The sequence below is a fragment of the Equus asinus genome, chromosome 9, assembly GCF_041296235.1.
Source record: "Equus asinus isolate D_3611 breed Donkey chromosome 9, EquAss-T2T_v2, whole genome shotgun sequence".
Classification (NCBI taxonomy): domain Eukaryota; kingdom Metazoa; phylum Chordata; class Mammalia; order Perissodactyla; family Equidae; genus Equus; species Equus asinus.
This window is the reverse complement of record NC_091798.1, coordinates 16,889,219-16,914,971: the sequence shown is the minus strand read 5'-3', so window position 1 is coordinate 16,914,971 and position 25,753 is coordinate 16,889,219. Positions and strand designations below refer to the sequence as shown.

At 35.9% G+C, this 25,753-nt stretch overlaps 1 long non-coding RNA gene across 1 annotated transcript in view; it reads left to right on the top strand.

Moving 5' to 3' along the window:
* LOC123288754 (uncharacterized) overlaps positions 1-25,753 on the top strand; it is a 2,093,166-nt gene that overhangs the window by 1,519,072 nt on the left and 548,341 nt on the right. Inside the window, exon 8 of the long non-coding RNA XR_011505731.1 lies at positions 14,349-14,394. This is a non-coding gene — a long non-coding RNA (uncharacterized lncRNA). The remainder of the gene's footprint in view (positions 1-14,348; positions 14,395-25,753) is intronic.

The following is a 25,753-nucleotide window of genomic DNA, read 5'->3' as shown; positions in this document are numbered from 1 at the left end:
CACATTGTAGTCTTCATCTGTAGGATTTGAATTAGTATTTTTCTTTATATCTTCTATGTCTGTACTTAATATTTTGAACATATGGAAGATAATTCTAATAATTGCTTTAATATCCTTGTCTGCAGATTACAACATATGTGTCTGTTCTGGGTCAGATCAATTAATCAATTTAACTCCTATACATGTACCATGCTTCTTTTTGTAATTTTCTACTTTTTTAGTAATTTTGCTTGAATTTGAGACATTGGAACTTTATCTTGTTGAGTGTTGGTTCTTTTTGTGTCTCAATTAATATTATTAAGCTTTGTTTGGTCATGATGGTTGTGCCCTCATGAATGAGATTAATGCCCTTATAGATGAGGCCTGAAAGAGCCACCTTGCCCCTTCCACAGTGTGAGGATACACAAGAAGACTGCAATCTGGAAGAGGACCCTTGTCTGACTGTGCTGACACCCTGATCTCAGACTTCCAGGCTTCAAAACTGTGAGAGACAAAATTCTGTTGTTTTGTGGTATTTTGTTGGTGGCATTTTGTTACAGCAGCACTCACAGACTTAGGTAGTACTCATAATCCTCGCCTTATTTGTTTCCCATCTCTCAGGGATTACTGACCTTATCTGGCTGATATCCAGTGTCTTAAAATTTTTGTTTCATATATTTTGTCAACTTTTTAGTTGTTTCAGCGGAGATTGTAAATGCAATCCTTGTTGTTCCATCTTGTTCACAAGTGAAAGTCCTACCTACTTAATTTTAATTACATAGTAAACCCCAAGAAATTTTTGTAAAAAAATAAAACAGTATGGATGAATACAGCAAAAGTCCCCCGTTAGTACTCTGCCATGTCAGTCTCCTTCTCAGAAATAACCGCTGTTTTGTAAGTATGCTTCAAGACTATTTTCTATACATTTTATACATATAGGCTTTCATGTACAATAATATATTTCATGTGTGCATTTTCAAAACAAATGGTGTCATACCTTCCATACTGTTTGGAAACCTGCGTTTTTCCTCCAATCATATGAAAGATATTTCCATTCCTGCACATAAAAGCCACTTCATTCTTTTTAATTTCTACAGTATTGATGAAATCGATTCTATTTAACCATTCCTACATTGATAAAGTCTTCGGTTGTTTTCAGTATTTCTCTACTGAAAACGTGGATGCAATGAGCAACCTTGTACATTCCTCTTTGTGCATTTGTGCAAATATTTCTCTAAGACAGATATATACAAGTAGAATATCTAAGCTTAGGGGTGGGCACTTTTTAAAATTGGATAAATACTATCAAGTTGCTCTCTAGAGTCCTTCACAATGAAATTGTGTTTATCACAGAACTTCTTCCTCATTTTCTTCTCAGCTATTATTCTTCTATATTTTCAAATTTAACCAATTACATAAGTGTAAAATGTTTTAATTTTATTTTACTTTCTATAGTTACTGGTATGGTGAAACATATTTTCATATGTCAGTCATTTATAGTTTCTTTCCTGTGAATTGCTTCTTTATATGCTTTGCCCATTTTTATAAAAATAGTTGTCTTTACTTACTGATTTGTGAGTGTAGAGTGTTGTGTATTTACAAACTTTTGTAATCAACCAAATGTCTCATTTTGGAGGGGAAAATATCTGAAGCCTATGTATATATAAAATCAGTCCACGCCCCACCCTACCTCTGCACCTCCCATGAACTATCCAAACCATCACTAGGCCAAGTCCAGGGAAGTGGCCCTCCTCTTGCTCCAGTCATGCATAGCTTTTAGGCTATGTATTATTTTATTATGATTACTTTTATCCTTCATATTAAACTTTAATAAGCTTATTCTGTTTTTTTTTCTTCATGGATATTTTGGATGGAAATTAGATACTGTGGTTAATCTGAAAACTTTGATTAGCATAAGGCCTGTTTTGTGGGTACCTAGTCTGAAGTAGAAATGTGGTAAGTAAGGCAAACTCTGAAATCCAGATTAAATTTTCTATTTTTCCTTTGCAAATGGCAGAGGTATAGCTACAGATCCGAGTATACAACTTGAATAGAGTTACACAGGGATTTGTTGTCTGAGGGTGTGCCTCTGAGGATGGAGGTCAGACTGGGTCAATTTATCAAGGAAAGAATACAAATCCTTACTTTTAAATTTTAATTATAACCATCCAGTGTGAGTTTACATAGGAGAGAAATGTCAGCATACAGGTGAAAACTCTTAACTGGTCAGGTCTGGGTGGTTATATGCACATGAAATAATTTTGTTTCAATTTCTTTGAATTGACAAGGTGTATATGATATGATTCTTTTCACTCTCTATAACCACTGGCCTTTCTATGTGGATGTTTCTGGTAAGCTCCTTGAAAGTGGAGGGTTGCTTCCTTCCTCTTCTAATCCCTCTCAGCCTTTAGCAGTGTCTTCCATGTCTCTAGGGCTGCCATGCTCAAGGAAATATTGACTCCTTCATCCGTAATAATATTAGAGAAACTGAGATTGACAATAATAATAGTAGTAGTGATAATAATAACAAGAATTGAGTTCATATTATGCATTAGGCACTCTCCTGACTGCTAATTCTCTGGCTTCTATAAGTAAGGAAACTGAGGCAAATAAAAATGAGGAAAGTGGTTGAACCTGGATTCTGACACAAGTGCTGTATCATAATGTGCTGGACTCCAGATTTTATAAAGCACTGCTTCATTTGCAAGTCTGTTTCCTCCTACCAGACCTCACGTTCACTGGGGTCAGGTCTCCGTCTTATTCATTTTTATTCTTCCAGGCTGTAGCACAGGATTTGGCACAGAGGAGCTCTCAAAAAATCTTATTAAAATAATGAATTAGATGAATGTTGTGCTCTTCCACCAGAATCTTCCAGAGCAGTATCCAAATTTCTATATCTTTTGTGGCTCCTCAGAATTCGTATTTCTACATGTAAAGAGTACTATATAAATGTCAATTGATGATGTTACTGAAGTTGATGTGTTTTTCTCCTAATAGTCATAAAAGTAGGTGGTTGTATTAGCTATTGTTACATAATAAACATTCTCAAATCTCAGAGATTTAAAACAACCATCTATTCACTCCTACTTGTGTGTGAGTAGGCAGAGAATTGGCTTTCTTGGCTGGAGTGGGGCCCAGGGTGTGGGTTGAGTACAAATACATTTTTGTATCTCTTATCTTCCTTGGCCACATGCTTAAAAGGGCAGTTCTTTTTCAAAGATTTCAGAGGTGCTAGACATGCTAGTACATTGTAAGCCTTATTGGTCATAGAAAGTCACGTGACTGAGCCCAATGTCAATGTGGAAGTGAATACTCCAACTCCAGTGGGAAGAACTGCGAAGTTCCATGAGAAAGGGTGTGAATTGTGGCAGTGGTAAATAATAGAGTCAATGATTCAATCTACCACATTTGTACTGATGGAGCAAGCGATAGAGAAAAACACTTAGAAACACCAACAGCAAAATTTTGATTAAGCCCTTGAAGTAATGTAGTAGAAGTTTAAAGCAAAATTCAAGCCAATTTTTATTTAATCACAATTTTCTTCCACCCTCCTAACAAATGGTGGATAATGAGTATTACAGTCATTTCTAAAGTAATCAACTGTGGTATCCCAAACAGAAGATTATGACTTCAGCTGGAAATTGAGCAGCAGGACAGTTGAAGGCTTAAAAACAACAACAAAAAATTGCATTTAGTCTCAAGTGATACTTTGCAATAAAGAGAGAGGGTAGGGGCAGGGAAATTAAGAAATTAGCAACATGAACCGAATTGTACCCCAACAGAAGACTGGACTTGTCATTAGATGAAGCACCAGAGAGAATTTCATATCAGGAAATGATACATGAACTAAACGTGACTGGCCCCGACCAGTAAACACTGAAAGATGTATGTAATAAAATGTGAAGGTAGTAAATTAGGAAATTAAAGCAGACAAAATAAAGATTTCCTTTTGCTTCACACCAAGAGCCTCTTTTGTAAGTTTCTCCTACAGCTTCTTAAGACTATGGCACGCATGGTGCAGAGCAGTGTAGGAGTGATTACTCCAGCAGTTCAGTTTTTGAGAATCAGAAATGGGCTGTTCATCTACAGGCTCTGTGCTCCTTTGCAGAAAGGCAGTTGGGTTTGCCTCATACTCTCTTGAGACTGCCCAACAGCGTCTGACAGCAGTATCAATGGATGGGTCCAAATGAGGATCAGAGAGCAAAGCTGAGACATAAATTTGTATGTAAACACAGCACTGCATATTCTACTTAAAGATAAAAGTAATAAAGGAAAATGCCTTATGAAGTAGCAATCCTTCTGCAATTGCTCAACATTTCCCTGCAACTTTTCTGTGTTTTTCAAGCAATTTTCTTTATTTTCTCTTACAAGAAGTGACACAGACCTGCAATTTCCCACCCCTTGGTTCAAATTGTGTGTCATTTTCTAGTGACTCTGGCATTTACTGTTTTATGTCTCTATAAATGTGTATATACATATGTATATACACAAATGGGGCAAAAATGTAAACTTTGTTTTGACAAAATATTCTTTACACCAAGTTTAACAGAGGGAACCATAGGTATGAGATGAAAAATGCATTTTGAAAATATAGGTATAAAAACAAGATACAGCAACTGTTTCACCAGAGAAAGTGTTCCTCAGTTCCCCACCATTACCACACCAAAGGTAAAGTTACTATGAAATAGGATTAAATTTATCAAAATGTGCTGGATGTGAATAAGACCGCAGTCTCCCATCATTTTCCCTACTTCTCAGGCCAAGAATACTTTAGATCTGCTCTTGCATTCCTAGTGGAAAAGCGGACACATATTTAAATAGTAGAAGCCATAGGATCATATATTTTTTTAAAAAGCCATTGTATTTGCTCCTGAAAAATCTGATTATGATTGTGGAAAGGCATGGCGTGGTGACACCGGGAGGTAGAATGAATCCTCTGACGTGACTGCTTTTCCAACATTTTGTAGACGTAATTCACACTCTTCTTGTCTTTGCTGCTCTTTGCATATGTGAATCATGGGAAATACAACTTGTCAGAATATAACTAGATTGGTGTAGAGTGACCCACGAGCTAGTAAACTCAATGGGAGATTACTACCTCCTGCCCAAATCATTGACATGACAGAGGGAAACTTTGGCGTTGGACTGATGAAATGCATACTGCATTCCATATCTGAATTGCTTGCATTTATCTACTTATTCATTCAAACCTATGCTTATTTAATGAATACCTTGCAGGTCAGATATTCTGATAAATGCTGGGGATTAGAAGATGAAGGAGACAAGGGCATTACTGTTGAAAAACTCATAGTCTAGAGTAGAAGATAGCCACATAAACAGGTATAAAATGATGAGAAAAATACCAAAACAGTGCCATGGACAGAGTACTGTGGAAGCAGGAAGCAAGAAATGAGCGCTGCCTGCAGTAGTCCAGAAAGGCTCCACAGAGAAGGTGGCACTTATGTTGTATCTTGAAGGATGAGCAGAAATCTGCCAAGTACAGATAAAATAGAGGATATGACAAGAGAAAAGAGCCTTTGCAAATTCACTGAGGCACTCCCACCTGTTGCTTGCTGATAGGTTACCTATAGCCCAGATGTGATTTAAAACACTGCCATGGGTAGTTATTGTTTTTCATGGAAACTGTCTCCCCTTCTCTCTGCCATAAATAAGGCTATGAAACAAGTCAAGCAGCATAGAACAGAACCTGAATTGTATTTTAAAAAAAAATTTATTTTTGAGGAAGATTAGCCCTGAGCTAACATCTGCCATCAATCCTCCTCTTTTTGCTGAGGAAGACTGGCCCTAAGCTAACATCCATGCCCATCTTCCTCTATGTTATTTGTGGGACTCCTGCCTCAGCATGGCTTGACAAGCGGTGCGTAGGTCTGCACCCGGGATCTGAACTGGCGAACCTGGGCCGCCGTAGCAGAACGTGCAAACTTAACCACTCTTCCACCAGGCCGGCCCCAGATTTTTTAGAAAGTTTTGTTCTCATACGAATAAAGAACATTTCTTTTTCTTTTTTTTTTTAAAGATTTTATTTTTTCTCCCCAAAGACCCCCGGTACATAGTTGTATATTCTTTGTTGTGGGGTCCTTCTAGTTGTGGCATGTGGGACGCTGCCTCAGCGTGGTTTGATGAGCAGTGCCATGTCCGCGCCCAGGATTCGAACCAACAAAACACTGGGCCGCCTGCAGCGGAGCGCGCGAACTTAACCACTTGGCCACGGGGCCAGCCCCAGAACATTTCTTTTTTAAAAAAATATGATTTTAATCTTGGGTCAGTTCAGTTTGTAATCATGTGAGAATTTGTTATAATTGATGCAGCTGATAACATTCTGAAGTACATATAAGTAGACAATATTTGCAAATTTGCCAATTTGGCTTTGAACTGAATCCCATCTTATTGTGTGGCTTGGGAGAAGGGGATAGAAAAGAGTAAATTATTTTTTGTTATTAAACAAGGCATTTATTTCATTGCAAATAGTGTCAATGGGGGCTTCCAGAGCATGAGTTCTCATTTACAGTGAGAGATCATCTTAAAATTCTCCATATTCCCTATTTGTCATATTCTGTTATGTTTCCATTAAATGTAACAGAAATAGAGGGTTATAGCTGTAATTTTTGTCTATCATCTTGGCCTGTTCCCAAAGAGAATGAGCATCATCTATGTGCCTCCCTTCACTTTGTAGCAATTGTTATCTTCTGTGGCCCAAGAGCAAAGTTACCATGGAGCGGGTTTTTAAAGGGCAGAAAAAAAATGACCCTAGACTTAATTATGACCTTTCTGCCAGTTAATTTTGCCTTTCTGATCAAATATAATCCCCTGACCTAAACTTAGATTAGCACCTCTTCCTCCTTTTTTTTTCTTGTCTTCCTATATCCCATCTATTGCATTTATCCAATATTTTAATTTTTCCCTAACATTTTAATACACAGCATTTTGCCTGCCTGAACTGTAAGACCTCTCTTTTAACCAGACTTCCAGTCCTGGCCTTATCTGGCCAACTCTGTCCCTTGGTCACTTGGGACCAAGCAGGTCAATTTAAGAGCACTACAACTTCAAGTCTCGGCTATTTCTTCAGAGTCTTAATTGGATATCTTCACTGGCAGTCATATGTGGGATTCCACTAGCTACCAGCTGTACCAGCTTCAAGACCATCATGGCAGGAGTCCATCATGGAAATCGATCATTTGTACCTTGTCATTTAATCAGTCCCTTCCTACCACAACCCTTACCTTCCTTAACTTCACCCCCACAGATACTGCTTTTCTCATGTGGACCCCTAAGCAGCATGGTTCATTCTGACAGAGATTTCACCCAATTTAGGCCTCCAGTCTCAATCTCTCTCGCTTTCTCAATTTTTGTTATTTTATTTTTTACACACATAACATTTTAAAGTGTAGTGTTTGTTCATATTTAGTAATTAAATGATTACACACGCATACAAATTCGGATTTCTATTTTTTCTTGAAAATTGTTTTTACAAATTCTTCATTGTTTCATGTTTGCTGCAGTTTCTACTACTCACTTTTGTCTCCTGACACCTAGTTGTCATTTATCAGCTCACTTGCACTTTTGTTTTCTCTTATGTCTGACCATCTTCATTCACTGAGGTTACCTGCTTGATCTCTGAAGACATTTGAGTTTATGACCCCAGGCATAGATTTATTTATAGCCACAAACAAGGTAGGATTCAGTTTTAGAAAACTGAGGCCAAATAATTAAGTAATTTTCCAAAGGTCATGTTATCCAATGCCCAGTCTTTTAATTCAATCTATTTTTCTCTTATACCAGTGTTTCTCAAACTTGAGTGTGCCTCAGAATCACCTGGACGTATTGGTAAACAGATTGTTGGGCCCCATCCCAGAGTTTCTGATTTACCAGGTCTGGATTGCGGCCAATGAATTTGCGTTTCTAACAAGTTTTCAGTTGATGCTAACCATATTTTGAGAACCATTATGTTTTGCCATTGTATTTTTCAGGTTTATCTTCCCAAAGTCCTTTAGTTGACATTTAAAATGAGATTACGAGTATTTATTTTATCTTTCTCTCATGGTTTCTGTGAGTTTCAAATGATTGAAACCTACAAAGGATGCTACAAAATAACTATAAAGTTTGTCTCCTTCACTAGGACATAGGCTCTGTGAAAGCTGGAGCATGTCTTGTTCATTTTAATATTTCTAGTTTCTGATAAAAAGTGAGTACTTAGAAATTTTTGTTGAATAAATTAATGAATAAAAGGTAAAATCCAGGGCTTAATTAAAATTAAATAAAAAGAGAAAAGGAAAAAGTAGAGACCTGGTCACTACCAATCAATGACTATTTAAATTCAGCAAAATAATTCTTAAGGAATGTCTACACTATTCTGATTTATTTGGTAGCTTAGTTATGGTCGTGTTAAGAATGCAAAAGGAATCAGTGTATCATTCACTGATAGAGCTTGTTGTAATAAGTCTTCCTCTGGATGGGAAGAGTTTCTACAGAAACATTCAGAGGATTGTAATCACTATCCAGAGACCGAATCCTCTTCCCTGACAGTTGGAAAATGACGCTATGCACTGACAGCCCCACAGGATGGGAAATGCAATAGCTCTGCTAATGCTGTGTGATGTCGCTAAGCTTAATTGACTATGTCCATAAATAGTGGGAGAAGGTGAGAGTGTGTAATGCATGCTTCTCTTAAATTATTGCATGGGACCAACTTGCAGGCCTCCCAGAGAATCTCTGTAGTATAAACCATTGGTTGTTTGGATTTTGGTTTTTCTTGTCGTCCAAACCAAACCCAACTCAGATTCACTCACTTGCTCTTTCTTTTTTCTTAAGCCTTGTGTTCTTACTTTCTCACACATACTTCCCTGTCCTTTTAATTTCCTTTGTAGCTTTCCTTTTTATTTTCCTTTATCCAGAGCCACTCTTATTCCTCTATTCTGACCTCTCCTTCTTACTGTATTCTCTGATCAGCATTCAAACGTTAATAATTAAGACACAATGTTTATCTTTGCATTCTTCTCTTGCTCCTGCACTATCTACTCTAATTTACCCTGAAGCTTTTCAAAAATGTCTGTCCTGACTGTCACACCTTTACCATCACATTACTTTACTACTCTCGTCCTGTTTCCATACCCTTGACTACAAAACAGCTTTGTTAAGGACGCCAATGACTTCCATGTTGGAAACCTCATCTTGCTTAACCTCTCACCACATTTCACAAAGTGAATCATGCCTCCTTCTTGAAGACTCTCTTCACTTGGCTTCCATTCTTTTGTTCCTTCCTCTCTGACCATTTCTTCTCAGTCTCCTTCACAAGGTACATTCTCCGCTACACTCCTAAATATCAAAGTTCTTCTCTCTCCACAGTCTTTTTCTAAGTGATCTTCCACACCCATGACTTAATGTTGTCCAAATGCTAATATTCACCATTTCCTATCACTCATCCATGCCTCTCATCTGACAGATATGGTTTTGGATCCACTATCTACTGAACAGCTCTACTTGAATGCCTCTCAGTTATCTCAAACTTAAAATGTTCAAAATTTTACTCTTGAATTCCTTCCTCTTAACTTCACCAACATTTGACATTTTCTCTCTCTCCTCTGCTATATCTAACCGGCAAATTTGTGCCAACATTTATCTTTAACCTATCTATTTATCCCCAGCTACTCCATTTACTCCCTTGTGTGATTTATCATCATTTCTGTCTTTGGATCTTTACCCCTGTTAGTTACCTGCCTGAAATGCTATTCTCCCTACTCTTCATCCGGATATTTCCTATTCCTCTGCAACTCTTGATTTGAATATCCTTTCCTCAGAGGTCTTCCCAGACCCCTCAATCCCACTGGTAGACTCTCAGAGCATTTATCCAGTTCTTTGTGGCACTTGCCATGATTCATACTTCTGCTTTTATATAAATGCTATTTTATTTTATTTCCTTAATATACTGTGAGCCTTATGAATGAATGAAGCATCCTTGACTGTTTTTCTTTCTTTTTATAAGCAATGTATTACCAAGGTGTAGCTGAGTGCATAATATATGTTAGGCCCTGAGTAAATACCTGTTGAGTAAATGGTCTCCCTTAGAATTTTGCTTCTCACCAGATTTCCCCTAGCTCCCATCTCCATTTTCTGCTCTTCTCAGATTCATTCATTTCTTTATTCCTTCCTCCCTTCTTCCCTTTCTTTTTTCTTTCTTTATTCCTTCATGGAAACATGAACTTGCTAGTTAAACCTAAAAGTTCCCACCTACTTATCTAAAGTTCAGTCTTATTTATGATAACTAGTTTAATTCAGATACAGAAATAAATGCTCAATAGCAAATTTTTATTTTCCCTTATTTCATTTGCCCCTCTCTTTTCTTTAAATTTGGCTTTGTAAACCTAGACAATTTGGAAAAAAGATATCTGTTGGATGGCCAAGATACAGAATTCTATGTTAAAATACTTGGGACTAACTCTCTATATTGATTCATTCAATCACTCATTTATTGATTCATTTAATTAATCAATTATTTATTGAGCTCTTACTGTGTATTATGCACTTTCATAGCTTAAATCTTGGATTCCTCACTTACTTGCTGAATTATCATGACAAATTCATTATTCATTCCTCAGTTTCCTTATGTCCTGAAATGGTTAAAAATAGAAACTAACTCATAGAGATATTATGAAAACTAAATGAGTTATACGCAAAAGTGAGTAGCACATAATAAATTCCATGTAAGCATTAGTTAGCATTACTTTTAATATCACCATTAATTAATCATTACTTTTTGGGGCATTGAGTTTTATAATGTTGGACAAAATAAAGTTTATACCTTCAGTAGCTTACATTCAAGTGCAGGACAAACTGTAGCCCTTTGACCAAATCTGGCCCACTCACCACTTTTGTAAATAATATTTTATTGGAATATAGTTAACTCAATTCTTTATATTTTGTCTAAAACTGCTTTGTGTTGCAACAGCAACTTCGACTAGTTGCTACAGAGATCTTATGCACCACAAAGCGTAAAATATTTACTCTTTTTCTCTTTACAGAGAAAGTTTGCTGACTGCTGTTCTAATGCAGATAAACACATTTTCTTTAGAAGATAGCCAAGGTAGTAGAAAATCCGTTGAAGTCAGGGTGATCTGGATTAATATTCTAATTTTTCTTGTGTACCCATGTCTTCTTGCATGGTTTGAGCATGCTATTTATCTTCCCTAAGCATCAGTTTCCTTGATTCCAAAAAGAGCTCAATGTCTGTCCTGATGTGTTCTTGCAGAGTTAAATAATAAAATGTATATACAGTACATGGAAGTCTTGCTGTTCAATAAAAGTTTTTCTCTTTCCTTTTGGAGAATAAAGAGTTTATTTTAGGTTGTTATTATGAGTATTAATATTTATTACAACTTTACAACCACATGAAACCATTTTAGATCAAAAGTCGAAATAATCATGATCTGTAATAAAATAAGGTTCAGTAGAAGAAAAATAGATTTTAATCGCAGTATATGCAAAGGAAAGATATGTTCAACTCCACTTTCCATTCTAGTGCTATTTCTATTTTACCATTTTAGTCTTGGTTTAAATATGCCATAGTTTTGTTATAGGTTTAAGTCCTTTATATGCTAATGATTTTCTACTTCTAATTAGGTTTTTGAGGTGCTTCAGTGCAACAACCTAGTGGAAATACTGTGTAAACTAAACTACTTAGAAAGGACAACAATCTTGCTCTTTAAGAGGGAAATAATTTGTTTTGTTTTTTTAAGGTACCTCTTTAATAATAACTTAAAACAATAAATCTATGAAGATCTGTTTTTTCGCAATATTTAACTAGTCAGTAATGTTGCCTACAAATTCCAATTTAAAAAATGACCTGTTAAAGATGCCATATAAAATTAAATTTTAATGAGTGATAATAAATGGTGATACTTTTCACAGGAGGAAACACAATGCTTGCCTGGAGCCCTTGCTACACTCATCCATGTTAGTGCTCTGTTATTGTGTCTTCCCTTTCATTATTTTCAAGGAAAGATGATGGGAAGCACACTTTGAAGAACTGGAAACAGTTTTAATATTGTGCTTACCAAAGGCAATCTTCGTTGCTGGCTAATTAGGCAGATGGACCTCCGTTGGTTTAGTGATGATTCTTTTATAGAATGCTGCTCTGTCCCTCCACAATGACAGTTTAAGATGTTTAAGCATCCCTTTGATTATGTGACCTGATTGAAAAATAAATCTTCATGATTGGACTCAAAAAAAGTGTTTTCACCAAATGGGAACTCTACTAGAGTTCTGTAGCAAGAACAGAAAGGTCTTCACAATGGTCGGCTTTCATTTTGAAAACACATTTGGCAACCAATCAAATTGAGTCTGGGAAAAGAGCATAAGGACAAGGGGTAAAAGAATCACATTGTACACTGACATCTGCACATGGCTTGATGGCTTCCTTAATAAAACTGGAGTGGTCACCAATGCTTCTTAGGCCAATATAAGCAGTCTTTTATTAATCCTCTGGGCCACTCGCATTCATTGTTCAATTTACTAAGTGAGAACAATTTATCATAAATGTGCAATAATCATGGCAAACATAATTATTAATTTATTGTTTCTGGCTTAAATTTCAAAAAATTCTGAAGCTTTCTGCTTTTTATGTTGTTGCTTTCACCACCCTTTTTGCCCTGAGGATCCTATTAGCAGAGAGCTGAGAAATTCGGTTTCATCCAAAATAAATTATGCCTTCGTTCTTAAGATATAAGTACTGAAGGACTGTAAAGATTAGAAATTCGTTTGAAGCCCCCATCACTTGAAGTTTTTTCCTTGATGTATAGAGCTTCTGGTGTTAACGTAAAACAACACATCTTTCTAAAAGTTCAGAGCCAAGTTGCCTTAAAAGAGCCCTGACCAAGATTGTGAGGGATGTACAAAATGAAACACATTACCATGGAGGGCGGGAATGTTCAGGTCCTCAGAAGCTGTTTCCAAGATGGGCTGCTCATGTATTACAGAGTGGGGAGGTGACTAAGCTTGTCACCCTCCCTTTCAAAATGATTAGAAAACCGCAATTCCCAAGAAACAGGAGGTAAATTCTCACTTTCCTTACCAAGGGTCTGGGGATGAAATGACACCTTTAATTACGAAGGACTGTTGGTACCACTCTGGTAACAAGCTGTTATAAATGAAAACCTTAATTGCCTCAGAATCCAGTATTTCATGTAAGTGCATTTTCATCTTAAGTACAGTTGTTGGTGCAGCTTTCATTATTTTTTCCTGTCAGCATATGATGGAAGGAAGTGGTTGTGCCAACTTCTTCTTTTACTGAGACTTTATTGTCAATTTTGCCCAATGGCTAGAGAGCTAGTGTGTTTTTGCCAGCCATAACTTGTTATTCTAATACCAGTGGGGCCCCGTGGGGCTGCTCAACTTTGACTTAAATACAATTGCAATTAGAAAAAGAGGTGACTCTCCAGTATTTTGCAAACCTCCATCTTTACTTATTTCTCAGAATTACATCAAATTGCAGCAGGCATCAAGCCATTTTTCTCTGACTTACTGTTTTTAAAAGAATTTCAAATGAATAGAATCCGTTTATCAGACTCATGCTTAAATTCTTAACGTTAACTCTTTATGATATCAACATTTACTCAGCTATTTCACCTTGGAACCTTCTTCTTCCCTTCATTTTGAAAGATGAGAATATTTACTCTATGTATGAAATTCCCAGTATCCCATTTTTTTAGCAGACATTGAATTTGGCTGCCTGATTGTTCTAAATTAGTTTAGACGTATTTAGAGATGAGACAATTAAAGAAATAAGCCTATATGAGATGGAGGGCATGGGTTGACCTAAGTAAATGACAGGAAAGGGAAAATTTGCTCAAGTATTCTCTTTCCAATCTAGTTAAAGAAATTTTTTAAAATTCCAAAATGAATTACAGATCAAAAAGCTATATTTAACTCAAAATCTAAGGACAGATGTATTCTGAAGAAAAAGGGAGCAGTCTAGGTTTCTTGAACAGATGTGTACTGGTCTACTTTGGTCTATAACAGGTAAAGTGAGTGCTTAATGATAGCAAACATTAAAACAATTTTCAGAGGAAACTTCTGGAAGTGATGGATATGCTTATGGTATAGATTGTGGTAATGGTTTCACAAGTGGGTACTTATCTCCAAACTCATCAAATTGTATACATTAAATATGTACAGGTTTTTGTATGTCAATCATACCTCAATAAAGTGGTTTAAAAAGAACCAATTCAACAACGTGTCAAAGATTTAAAAAAAAACTGCCATTCAGCAGTTAATTTTTGAAGAATTATATTCTGGATTAAATTATGTAACTGGTAGGTACATGAACAATAAGTGCTTCTTGCTTTTTCTTTCTTTAGAAATGAGGAGTGAATGAAGGCAGGAGTTACTGGAAGGGAGGTCAGGGTAAGTCATATCATATTTATTTCTTACTTTTGAAGTGTGCAGAATACATTGTGTAAAACTTGTTCAGGAACTCTCCGGGGCTCGTGTCTCAGATAAATTAGACAAATTGAGTCTTTTAGGAGGAAATGAAACGCTTGCTATAGCTCTGCTGCACAGAAATACACCACTTGTCCCTGACATTTTGAGACCCGTGTTTTCTGCATGCCAACCACCTTACTGTTCCATATCGTTAAGTGGATCATGGCCAAAGTGGCAAGAAAAACTCTGGATGAATTCTTGTTTTAGAATCATGACTCTCATCTCTCTGTGCAGTTTTTTTTCTTTTAATTTGTTATGGTAAAGGTAGTGCTTAAAATCACAGGGCAGTGTCAAGCTAGGCATCTGAATATGAGTCATATTCGGGTTCAGGTGCAAAATGTCCTAGACCAGAGTTGATTATAGTGTAATCATGTTTTTGTATTTTAGTGTCATTTAGTTATTGATTTTCTATGAATTTTAAATGTATTTGACTTTATGAAAGAATAAAACATTTGTTATATTATAACCAATCCTGTAAAATAAGAAGACATGGTATTCTTATGGATGACTTACATGGTACATTTCACTTCTGAATGTGAAATAGATAGATAATTGGAATCATCTTCTTCAAATAGAAAGAATTAGGTCAAAGCGTTTTCAGAAATTTTCTGAAGTCACTCTGAATGTAAACAAATAACAGAGTTAGAGCAAATAATTTTTTCCTGTGTAATAAATAATGAAATCAAGAGCTCCTTTAAAAGGAAAGAGAGAGAGAAGGAAAAAAGACAAGGAGAGGGAGAAAGAGAAAAATATGATTGTATTGTAGACCCATTGTTCCTACTTGTGTATTCAGAAGTCTAAATTCTAAGAAACTTTGAAGTAGTAATATACCTTTGATTGTCAGTGCCTTATTGAATTTTGCCAGTTCAATACTCAGTAGAACCCTGGAGATTTTGGGGTGATAGTGGTTGTACAGAGGGTGGAATTCTGAGCCTTCCTTCATCTTCAAACAATTCAGTTCCACATGGGCTTTGCATATTTGGATCTTCCCTAAAGATTTGTTTCAAGAAAGAGAGAACTTGTATGGCAATGTATGAATGTCAATTTAATCTAACTAGTGGCTACATGGGTATCTGTAACATTGATTATCCTGGTTTTCTCTATTTTGAACTATTTCCTAATTAAACATTAACAATTCAAAATGGTTTTTTGAAATATCTTCACATATTTAAAAAATGTCTTTGAACTTCATTGCTGTGGCATGCCACCAACAGCTTAATTGAGAATGAGTGAAATTAACAACACTTTGTCTACCGGACCACTTTCATTATAGTGAGAATTTGTAATGGATGTGAGAAAGGTAAGAAAGTATCAGTGTTAGAGTTACCCTCTTTACCAACCACATAGACAATGCCATTTGTCCTGGACATCCCCCAATTTACGTTCTACTCTTCTTCCAAAATAAAATCGAATTTTTAGATGCGCAAGGAGCAAGCAGAAAGGGATTATATTTCCAAGACTCCTTATCAGCAAGTTGTAACTATCTGACAGAGTTTAGGCCAGTGGTATGTTTTTGGAATATCAGGTGATAGCTTACAGGAGTCTTCCCCGAGAGATAGCTGCTTCATGTCTTTGCCCTTTGGGAAGAAGAAAGATCTATCTACATTGCAGAGAAATACCCCACTGTCTCTGACATTGTCAAGTTCCCCTATACTGCTTCCTGAAATGAGGATGTGACATCTGAAACACAGTCTTGGACAATTACATGTGAACCATTCCTTAGGGAGGGGGAAGGCGAATATTTTGGATTTATGTTTTTTATAAGCTGAAAAAGAACTAACTTATTTTAATTGATTTTGTAAGGAGTGAAATTTCAGCTAATATGCACGTCAAGATTTGAAAAACTGGTATCCCCCATATTAATCTGACTCATAGACATTACTAAAACAAAAAAGGAGATATTTTACCTAAATATTTAGATTTGGATCTTCTCTGGGAAAAATTAGTAACTCTAGTAACACTGAATACATGTTCTCATATGGCCTATTTATCGTGGAACTAAGGAGCAGCAGCCCCATTTGGAAATGGCAGGAGATTCCAGGTTCCCATAGTCCCCATCATCTCCTAACGTCTCCTGCCTGCCGCATTTCACTCACTTACTTTACATGAACCCTTGAGGTAAGGAATTTTTCACACAGTTCATATGCCAGCTGGATCTCTTTCAAATGCACGTTATCCGTTGCATTCCAGGAAAAATTGGTATGATCCCAACTGCAATTCCCATTCTGTGCAATTCCAAAGTTCTCAATGAGATTTCTGTAAATCCCTAATGGGATCAAGGTTTTCATGATATATCTTCATGCAGTCTCTGTTCTTTACCATGTTGACACAGACATGAAACTCATCTCCACAAATCAGTCAACTTAATACAAATATAGCCATCTTTACAGCAGAGTTGCTAATAATAGAGAGTATCATATGAGGCCCTATATAATAAGATCTTATTTTTTGTACTAGACTTTAAAGTTCTCCGAAAACTTTCTTGCTCCCCTAAGGGGCATCTTTCATTGTAACCTTGCCATAGAGTTTTGCATTCTTGCCTGTCTTCTCTCTCTTCCTCACTTTTCTCCCTTCTGTTCTCTCATATGCCTTCTGCTTATCCAAAAGAAACATGTGCACACACTCACACTCACACACAAACATGCACCACACATGCTTCTCTTTGGGCTTTTTACCCATATAGAGTAATTCTGTCCTCCTCTTGCCATCAGACCTGAAACTCTCAGCGTTTCATCTTCTGTTTACAAATACTTACCAGGTGTGATGTATTTGTTATCATTCTGTGCATTAATTTATTTTCTTCAAGCAAAATGAGCCCATTCTATGATGAATGCAGGAAGCAGCTTTTAAAATGATATATGTATTGTTTTCTCTTTACTTTTTAAAATACAAAGTCATAGCTTGCCTTTACTACGTGACCAGTTGTACACATAGACTACGTATGTCAATAGCCACCATTAGATATGGTAAAATTTGAAGACACTTTGAAATCCCTGCTAAAAGGGCCCATAGAGGGAAAACCTCAATTCACGTGTAAAGAGAAGTCAGACAGGGCGTGACCACATGCAAGGAGCCATGTGTGGTTGTTTTCTTCGCCCTTAGGTGTTTATGAAGAGAAAAATCATGTGACATCTGAATAAGATGTAGATCCTAAAAGAATGTTATGTATGAGAGAGTTTGAAGCATAAGGAATTACAGAAAGGAATGCTAGACTTAAACACCTTAGCTTGTGACATTTTGTAGATGGAATTTCCTATTCTGTCTTTGAAGCAATGATTGTGATTTCTTAATCTTGTATCTCTAAAAATGTTCATTTTTGCCAGCAATGGGGCAGCCTTTGGATATGATGATATGTATGTGGAGCTCAGGAATTTTATATTGGTGACTCTTGACAAAACCATTTGTCTGATTTAGCTAAAAGCAACTGGACTCTGTCTTTCTGAAACCTGGCATGTTGTGAGGAATGCCAATTTAAGACCATTTCATTCTCCACAGTGTTCTTCTAGGAGCTAAGATAATGAAATATGTTCCATTTGAGTCTCTCTACACAACAAAACAATCTAGCCAGATTGTAAATTAAGTAGTGTATTATAAATTATGTAGCATGGAATGCCAAAATGAGACATGGCCATCACATGTAACTAACCTGGAGTGAACACTAAGAACATCTGTAGTCTCAATTCAGAAACTTCAGGGGCCAGAGATGAGAGGAAGAGTTTTTTAAAGGATATTTTTATAGTTGAAAGTATTGCGCTAAACCTGAAAGTTCACATCCTATTGTCTAAAGACATGTAATTAATATTTTACTGGAATATAAATTTACTGGTCGTTTAACCCAACTTCTGAATTTAATACCAGTTTTATAAAATATCTAATTAGTATATATGATAGTTGATTTTTTATATGGCTCCCAAATTAGCAACTGAAGAGAGGGCCCATCTTATAAACCTAAAAATCTTGTAGCAAATTTGAGAGGATAACAAAACATTAGGATGTTATGGTGTACATTATAGCTCATGTTGATATTTTCTTTATTTCCTCTCTCCTACCTTTCTTCCAACTTTCTTTCTTTCCTTTCAAAATTTGATGATTAACCCTCACTCTATCTTTAAAAAAAAAAACTTACTGTATGTACTGGTATTTTTCTGTTCTTTAATCTTAAGATAATTTTTCATCTCCTTACAGACATTTGTGCTTTCCCAAAATGACTCTTTGTTAGCATGTGGGCACAAGCACCGTGCTACTGTTTTACACTTTGTGAGAATGAATACATTGCTGACTTCTGACAAAATTAGGAATTGTTTCCAAATATCAAAATGTCTGTTATTGCTTCTAGTATGAAACACATTTCAATAACTTTTTTGCCCTATTCTCACTTGCTTGTAACAGAATATGTATAAACTAATGTCTGAGAGTTTCCTTAATAATTGATGAGATGGTTTGATTTGTTCACCTGGATTCATGATCCCATCTTTTTAATTTCTATTACCATAGGGATAACTCTCACACACTTGGCTAAAAAATATAATTATGTTAGTCCAAATTCTAACAACTCTATGCCCAATAGCAACTATTTGGTGTGATCCCTCTGCATTTTCTTTGTATTATTCAAGAAGTCATTCAGTAGACTTTTTCTCCCATTGTTGACTCTCATGTTCTTCTTGAATTTGTTTTGTATGCATTGAATAAATATTGGTCACAGTAGCAGATTCTAATTTCTAGTCAAACTTTTTTCAAGTTCTACCTCCAGCATCTAGTAAGTTAATAAGATGAGAAAATAAGTATTTAATTCCAAACTAATATTTAGCTTTGCCATATGTATTTCTTAGCACTAAATTTTTCTTTTCTCCTTAACTTTTTGGGTAAGTGGGAAATAATGTCCAAAACTTCACTATAACCGAAACCTGTTTTTGAGAAATTTGGAAAACAGTAGGGGAAGAATTTATTGAAATTCTATCTTCAATTATTGTGTTAATACACTATCAGGAGGCATATATAATTCATATTCTGGAGCCCTGCTATTCTGCTATGCTCGAGATACACACTACAAGACTGAAAAATATTTATAGGAAGTTCCTTCCAGTATCGTGGGTAATAGGCCCTATAGACATAGTTCAACAGAGACTCTCCTTCTCTTGAATTCTCTATTTAAAAGATTTTGAAATGCTGGAGCACCAATGCAGTTTGAACACATTTTTCCTATTAATAAAATATTTCTACTTTCTCCCGGACAGCTGCTCGTCATTATTAAGTCAAGCCAGTGCAATAGTTATAGGAAACGTATTTTTACATGCTCTACCCTATTCATTAGTTAGCAGAATTTTTGAATTCGATTATGATTATAAGAGAAAGAATTTCAACTATTTGCCAATGTCTTTAAACCACACTATACATGCTAACTTGTGGATGCTCTGATACAGAAAATAATTCAGAATTATGACATATAAAACAAATAGGTACCTTGTATTTCTTCCTAAGCCAAGTGATGAAAACCTCTCCTCAAATTCAACAGGCCTCTGAGTTAGAGTTACTTAGATCTAGGAGGACCTTGAAAATGTGCAGGTATAAATCTGATCCATAAGAAAAATAAGGCTTGCACCCTTCTTCAGGAAAGTGTTATATTATTAAAGAGGTTCATGAAACATGCCTTTCAAGGAGTTAGGATTTCACTAATAACAATGAACATATCCTGAAAAAGATTACAGAGAACCTTCAATGCAATTATAAATCACAATAATAGTTGCATTAAAAAATTAAGAGAACATTGTCTGGAAATGGCACACTCTACAGGAATGCCTTCCCCACTCAATTTCCGAGAAGAGAATCTCGTTAGTTACAGTAGAGTTATAGGATGTTAGAGAATCAGCAAATATGATGCTACCTTATGCTATTGTAGAATATAAATGACAGGGTTACCTATGCCTTGATTTGGAAAACGATTTACAACCTTGTTGGATTCAGGCCAAAATAAGATAAGGTACCTATTTTGCAGTAGTTCTACGGTCTCAGATAAAAGTTAGTTGTTCAAGGGAAACCAGCATTGAAAGATAAGACAACAGCAACAAAAAGAAAACACCAGTAATTCAATTGCTATTTGAAAGAAATAACTAAAGCAATATGAGTAAAAAGAGAATTTAAATTGATTGGATTGCCAGAATTTTTTTTAACATAAATTCAACACTTGATCCTAGATTTTATTAATGAAAGTGTAGTTAAGAGAGAGTATCTTATATTGCTACTAAATCTAGAATGTTTGTATTTTTCTCCTCTTTTACCATACAAGGAAACTGAAACATAGAACAATGTTAAGCCTAAATATAACTAAGCATCATGTTAGTAGTCATAGCTTAATACCATAATACTTTATTTCTTGAGCTGTAGAATGGTCATCAGCACAGTTGTCCATTGTAGTTTATTGCCTTTTCATGTGATACGTTGTAGCTTTGAACTAAGATTTCAAATGCATAGAAAAGAAGCAACATATCTATCACCAAATTGTGAGTACATGACAATCAAAAACATCTCTGGATAGTTGGAATCAATAAACCATTTTATTTTTGAACTCATGAAAATATGCCCATCTTTCAGGGCTTCAAAATTATGAATGTAATAGACAGTGTATCACTTTTCTCATGAGTTGATATCACATTCACAATAGATGACAATGATCGTCAATTTAAAAATGTCAGCATAGAAAGAATGAAATCCAGGTAATTTTTTTAAAATTTAATTTGTAAGACTTACTGTAAAATTACTTTGTTATTATCCAACCTGACTTAAACATGTGTATGAAACAAAGACTACTTAATTTTCTCTTACTTTCATCTTTTTTTAATAAACACTGAACTTGGATATATTTTAACACATTAGTGAAGTGATGTCCTGAATAAAAATTCTTGTTTTCTCAGTTTTAAAGATAATCATCTATGGATGAAATATACTGAAGTTTATGATCACAGTGGGTGACACTTCAGCAAAGGAATCCATTTCAGAAGAAAACGTAGGGACAAGGAAGAATAGTCTCAGTAAAATAAAAACTAAGGTGATCTCCTCAAGAACTTGCTTTTAATTATTGTGATAGAACATAAGAAAGGAGAGTATGAATCAACATCTTCATGGGAATTCATTAATTTTGTCAGTCAACAAATATACATTTAATACCAATTATGTACCTAGAACTGTACAGAGGCTTAGATGACTAAGTTCCTTGTCCTCAAGGGTGATGAGCAAGAAATAGATCAATTGTTCCAAATAGTAAGCAATTCTGAATATATCAATGTCTCCCTACTCATTACGAACACATTTAAACAGGAAGGGCAGCTAAGTGTTGATGGGTTAGAATATGAATGTCTGCATAGGGGCAAGTGGTATAGAAAACGAAGGCCATAAGTTCGCCGGAGCCAAGATGAATAGAGAACTATAATGTGACCTTGAGAAACATGGCGTGCAATGTCTTTAGGAGGAAAATAAAAGTATTTGGAACAAGGGAATAGCATAGGCAGCATGTTATCCAACCATCTAACAAAATATCAGTTCCTGTTTCCCATTTGGGACTGCTCTAATTTGACAGAAAATTGAATTTAAAACTCCATTGGTATCTCAATATTCTGCTCATTTATTATGTATAGACAGGCCACATGAGTGTTTGAAACCACACTGTATTGATTCTGATAGATTTTAAATTCTAAAGGACATTTTTGGTGATGAAGAAACTATTTCAATCTGGTGTCCAAAGTCAAGATACCAAATTTCAAATTAGACATGGCAAGACTAATATAGATGACATGTACTTCTCTCTTGAACTTGAATATGTATTTAAAGCCATCTGTGCAGACAAAGGGAACGGTATTTATTTTAAAAAGGAAAAAGAGAGAGTAAAAATATGTTGGAATAATCAATGACTAAAATAATATAAAGAAATTGAATAGATTTGTCAGCATGTCAGTCAGAAATGAATTACAATTGTGGAAAAGAAATCAAGGTAAAAGGAATTTCTCTGGGGAAAAGTGGCATGCAAAAGAAAAGCATTAGTGTGCACACAGTTTACAGAAACTCTCTTTGTGGAGATTAAAGTTTATGTTTGTTGACAGTACAATAGGAACATGTCACACAATGTAAAAATGATCATGTCATAACCACTTCTTAGTTGATCGCTTGATTTTACATGCAATGATCGACATTAGATAGAATTCAACATGCGTTTCCATCTACTGACATTAGCCAGAGGAGGTGCCGGCATGCATGGATGCAATTATTTGAGGCCAAAACATCCTCCCCCGTTAGGTATTTTAGGCCATCATACCACAAAGACCAGTCCTGTTGCTCATACGTTAGAATGACTTTAGGAAAAATGAACAGAAATTGAATTATTTGTATTTTATTTTACAGATATCACTTCTTTCCAGCCATGGAGCCTGACATAGGCTTCCTGGATTCTCAGAAAATTGAGGCCTACTGGAAAAATTAATAATTATGTTAGTTATAGCAGAATTAGTGGGGATGATGGTTATAACATGCATAAATCTGGTGCTCATTGTGTGAAGAGTACTTTCTGTGTTTAATCTCTTTAAGTTGCATAACATTTATAGTGCAGAGATATGTTGATAATCTTTATTTTAAAGAACAAGGAGTGAAACTTAGAAAGGATAAATATAAAAATGAATCCATACCCAATGAAGAACAGATAAGAAACATGACCCAGCTTCAAAGACTGGCTGGCCCTAAACAAGAGAGGTCCAAGCCGTTGTGTACCAAAGATGTCACAAGTTCAGGTGTGACTCAGGTGGTCATTGAAACTTTAAGTCACTTCTCTTGTGTAGGTGCTATGTTTCACAAAAGATTGCAGAAAGAGATTACAAACAGTCTAATGGAAGTCTTAAGTTTAATCATCAAAGCTATGTAGATTTATCCATTTGTCTAGTTTTCTCTTGGGCTCTAGTTTGCTCATCATGTACATTAATGCTAGTAGAACTAGGAGGAGTATAGTTCTCACCAATCTGAGGACTTGGTAAAATTTTTCTACTCCACTCTCTACATATTTTGGGTTTACATCATCATGCTGTCAGAGCTTACATTTTCAGTATATGTACTACCATTTGCAGGAATATTTACAAACTTTAGGTGTTTGGGTAATGGTATACCAGCCAAAGTTTAACAATTAGCTTTCCAGAAAAAAAAGCATGCACGTATATGCATACATAAGTTTATCATAAATTTTATAATGTGTGGGACACCATTTACAAAAAATTACAAAATATGCAATACTATTTATGTAAATTCCACATGGCCAATTGATTCTTGAAAAATTTTCCCTTGATTTTTGCCATACTCTGATATCTGTAGCTAAGTAGCAGTGGCGACTGATTGATTAATGTCGTAGTTCTGACAGAAATATTGGTTTTTATTCTTATTTACATTAATGAGTAAGACAAAAATACATATGTTAGAACTTCCCTCAAATTCATCAATGACTTGGGCAACTTCTTTGCCAAATTGAAGAATAGCTTTCAAATACTTAAGTAATATTTCCTCAGTTTTTTTGTGTGTGTGCTATTAACAATGTAACAACGATAGATGTAACACACTTTGAAATTTGTCTGCCTTATTAATATTTTATACATTACTTTCTTAAGTCTAGACTAGAGGTCAGCCCACTATCACTCACAGGATAAATCTGGTCCACCACCTGTTTTTGTAAATAAAGTTTGATTGGAACACTGCCAAGACTATTTATTTATGTATTGCCTAGGTCTGCTTTCACATTACAATGGTAGAGTTAAGTAGTTGCTATGGAGAGTGTATAGTGCAGAAAGCCTAAAATATTTACTTTCTGGCCTATTAGAGAAAACATTTGCAATCAGCAAGATGGCAAGTCAAGCCCTGATTTATAGTGTTGCCAATTTTTTGTAGTGGTTGCTACCATGTAAATATTTCCATGGTAAACCCAAGAACACAAGGTAACAGTAAAATGGAGTAAAATAATTAAGAAGTTGTGGGTTTAATTATGTCCCCAAAGAAAGATATGTTGAAGTTCTAAAATTGTTTGGAAATAAGATCTTCATAGATATAATCAATTTAAGATGAGGTCATATTGGATTAGGGTGGGACCTGAATCCAATGACTGGTAAAGATTGGCACCTGGGCTAACAACTGTTGCCAATCTTTTTTTTTTTTTCTTCTGCTTTATCTCCCCAAACCACCCCTGCACATAGCTGTATATCTTAGTTGCAGGTCCTTCTAGTTGTGGGATGTGGGACGCCGCCTCAACGTGGCCTGACGAGCGGTGCCATGTCCGCGCCCAGGATCCGAACCCTGGGCCGCCGCATCAGAGCACACAAACTTAACCACTCAGCCACAGAGCCGGCCCCCAATGACTGGTATTCTTATAAGGAGAGACAGATTTGAAGACGCAGAGGAGACATAGGGAAGAAAGCCATGTGAAGATGGAGGTAGAAATTAGAGTTAAACTGCCACAAACCAAGGAATGCAAAAGATGACCAACAGCCACCAAAAGTCAGAAAAAGCAAGGAAGGATTCTTCCCATGAACCTTCAGAGCAAGTGTGGGAACAGCTTGACTTTAGACTTCTAGCCTCCAGGACTTGTGGCATCTTTTTGGTAATTGGTTATGGCGACCCTCAGAAACTGATGCAAAGTGTTGAGTTTTGAGTATTTACTATCTTTGTTTTCCATATAATCAATTTCATTGTAAGTTTATATAACTTAATTTTTAATGATGACTTTGTTTAACAATAAGTTCACAAAGTTCCTGGTAATGTAACCAAATCAAGAGCCAATTTGGGCCTATTCCAGCACATCACTCTTAAAACAAATAGCAATGACAAAGCTACGTCCTTCTCTGGGGAGAGGGAGCATATTCAGAGCCCAGGTTTGTTTCTAGCCTTCCATGTTTCCAGAAAAACAGTTTTGTAAAAGTGGGACATAGCAAGGAGAGATTTCAAGAAACAAATAAGTATGGAGTCTTTCTGTTGAAGCTTTACCTTTTGGATCTAATTTGCCTGAAAGGAACTTAAGTGAGAGCCTGAGTCATGGGCCTGAGGAATGAGGTTTAATTCTGAATCCAGGGGCCGGCCCCATGGCCAAGTGGTTAAGTTCGTGCGCTCTGCTTCAGCGGGCCAGGGTTTCGCCCGTTTGAATCCTGGGTGCGGACACGGCACTGCTCTTCGGGCCACAATGAGGCGGTATTCCACATGCCACAGCTAGAAGGACCCACAACTGAAATATACAACTATGTACTTGGGAGCTTTGGGGAGGAGAAGGAAA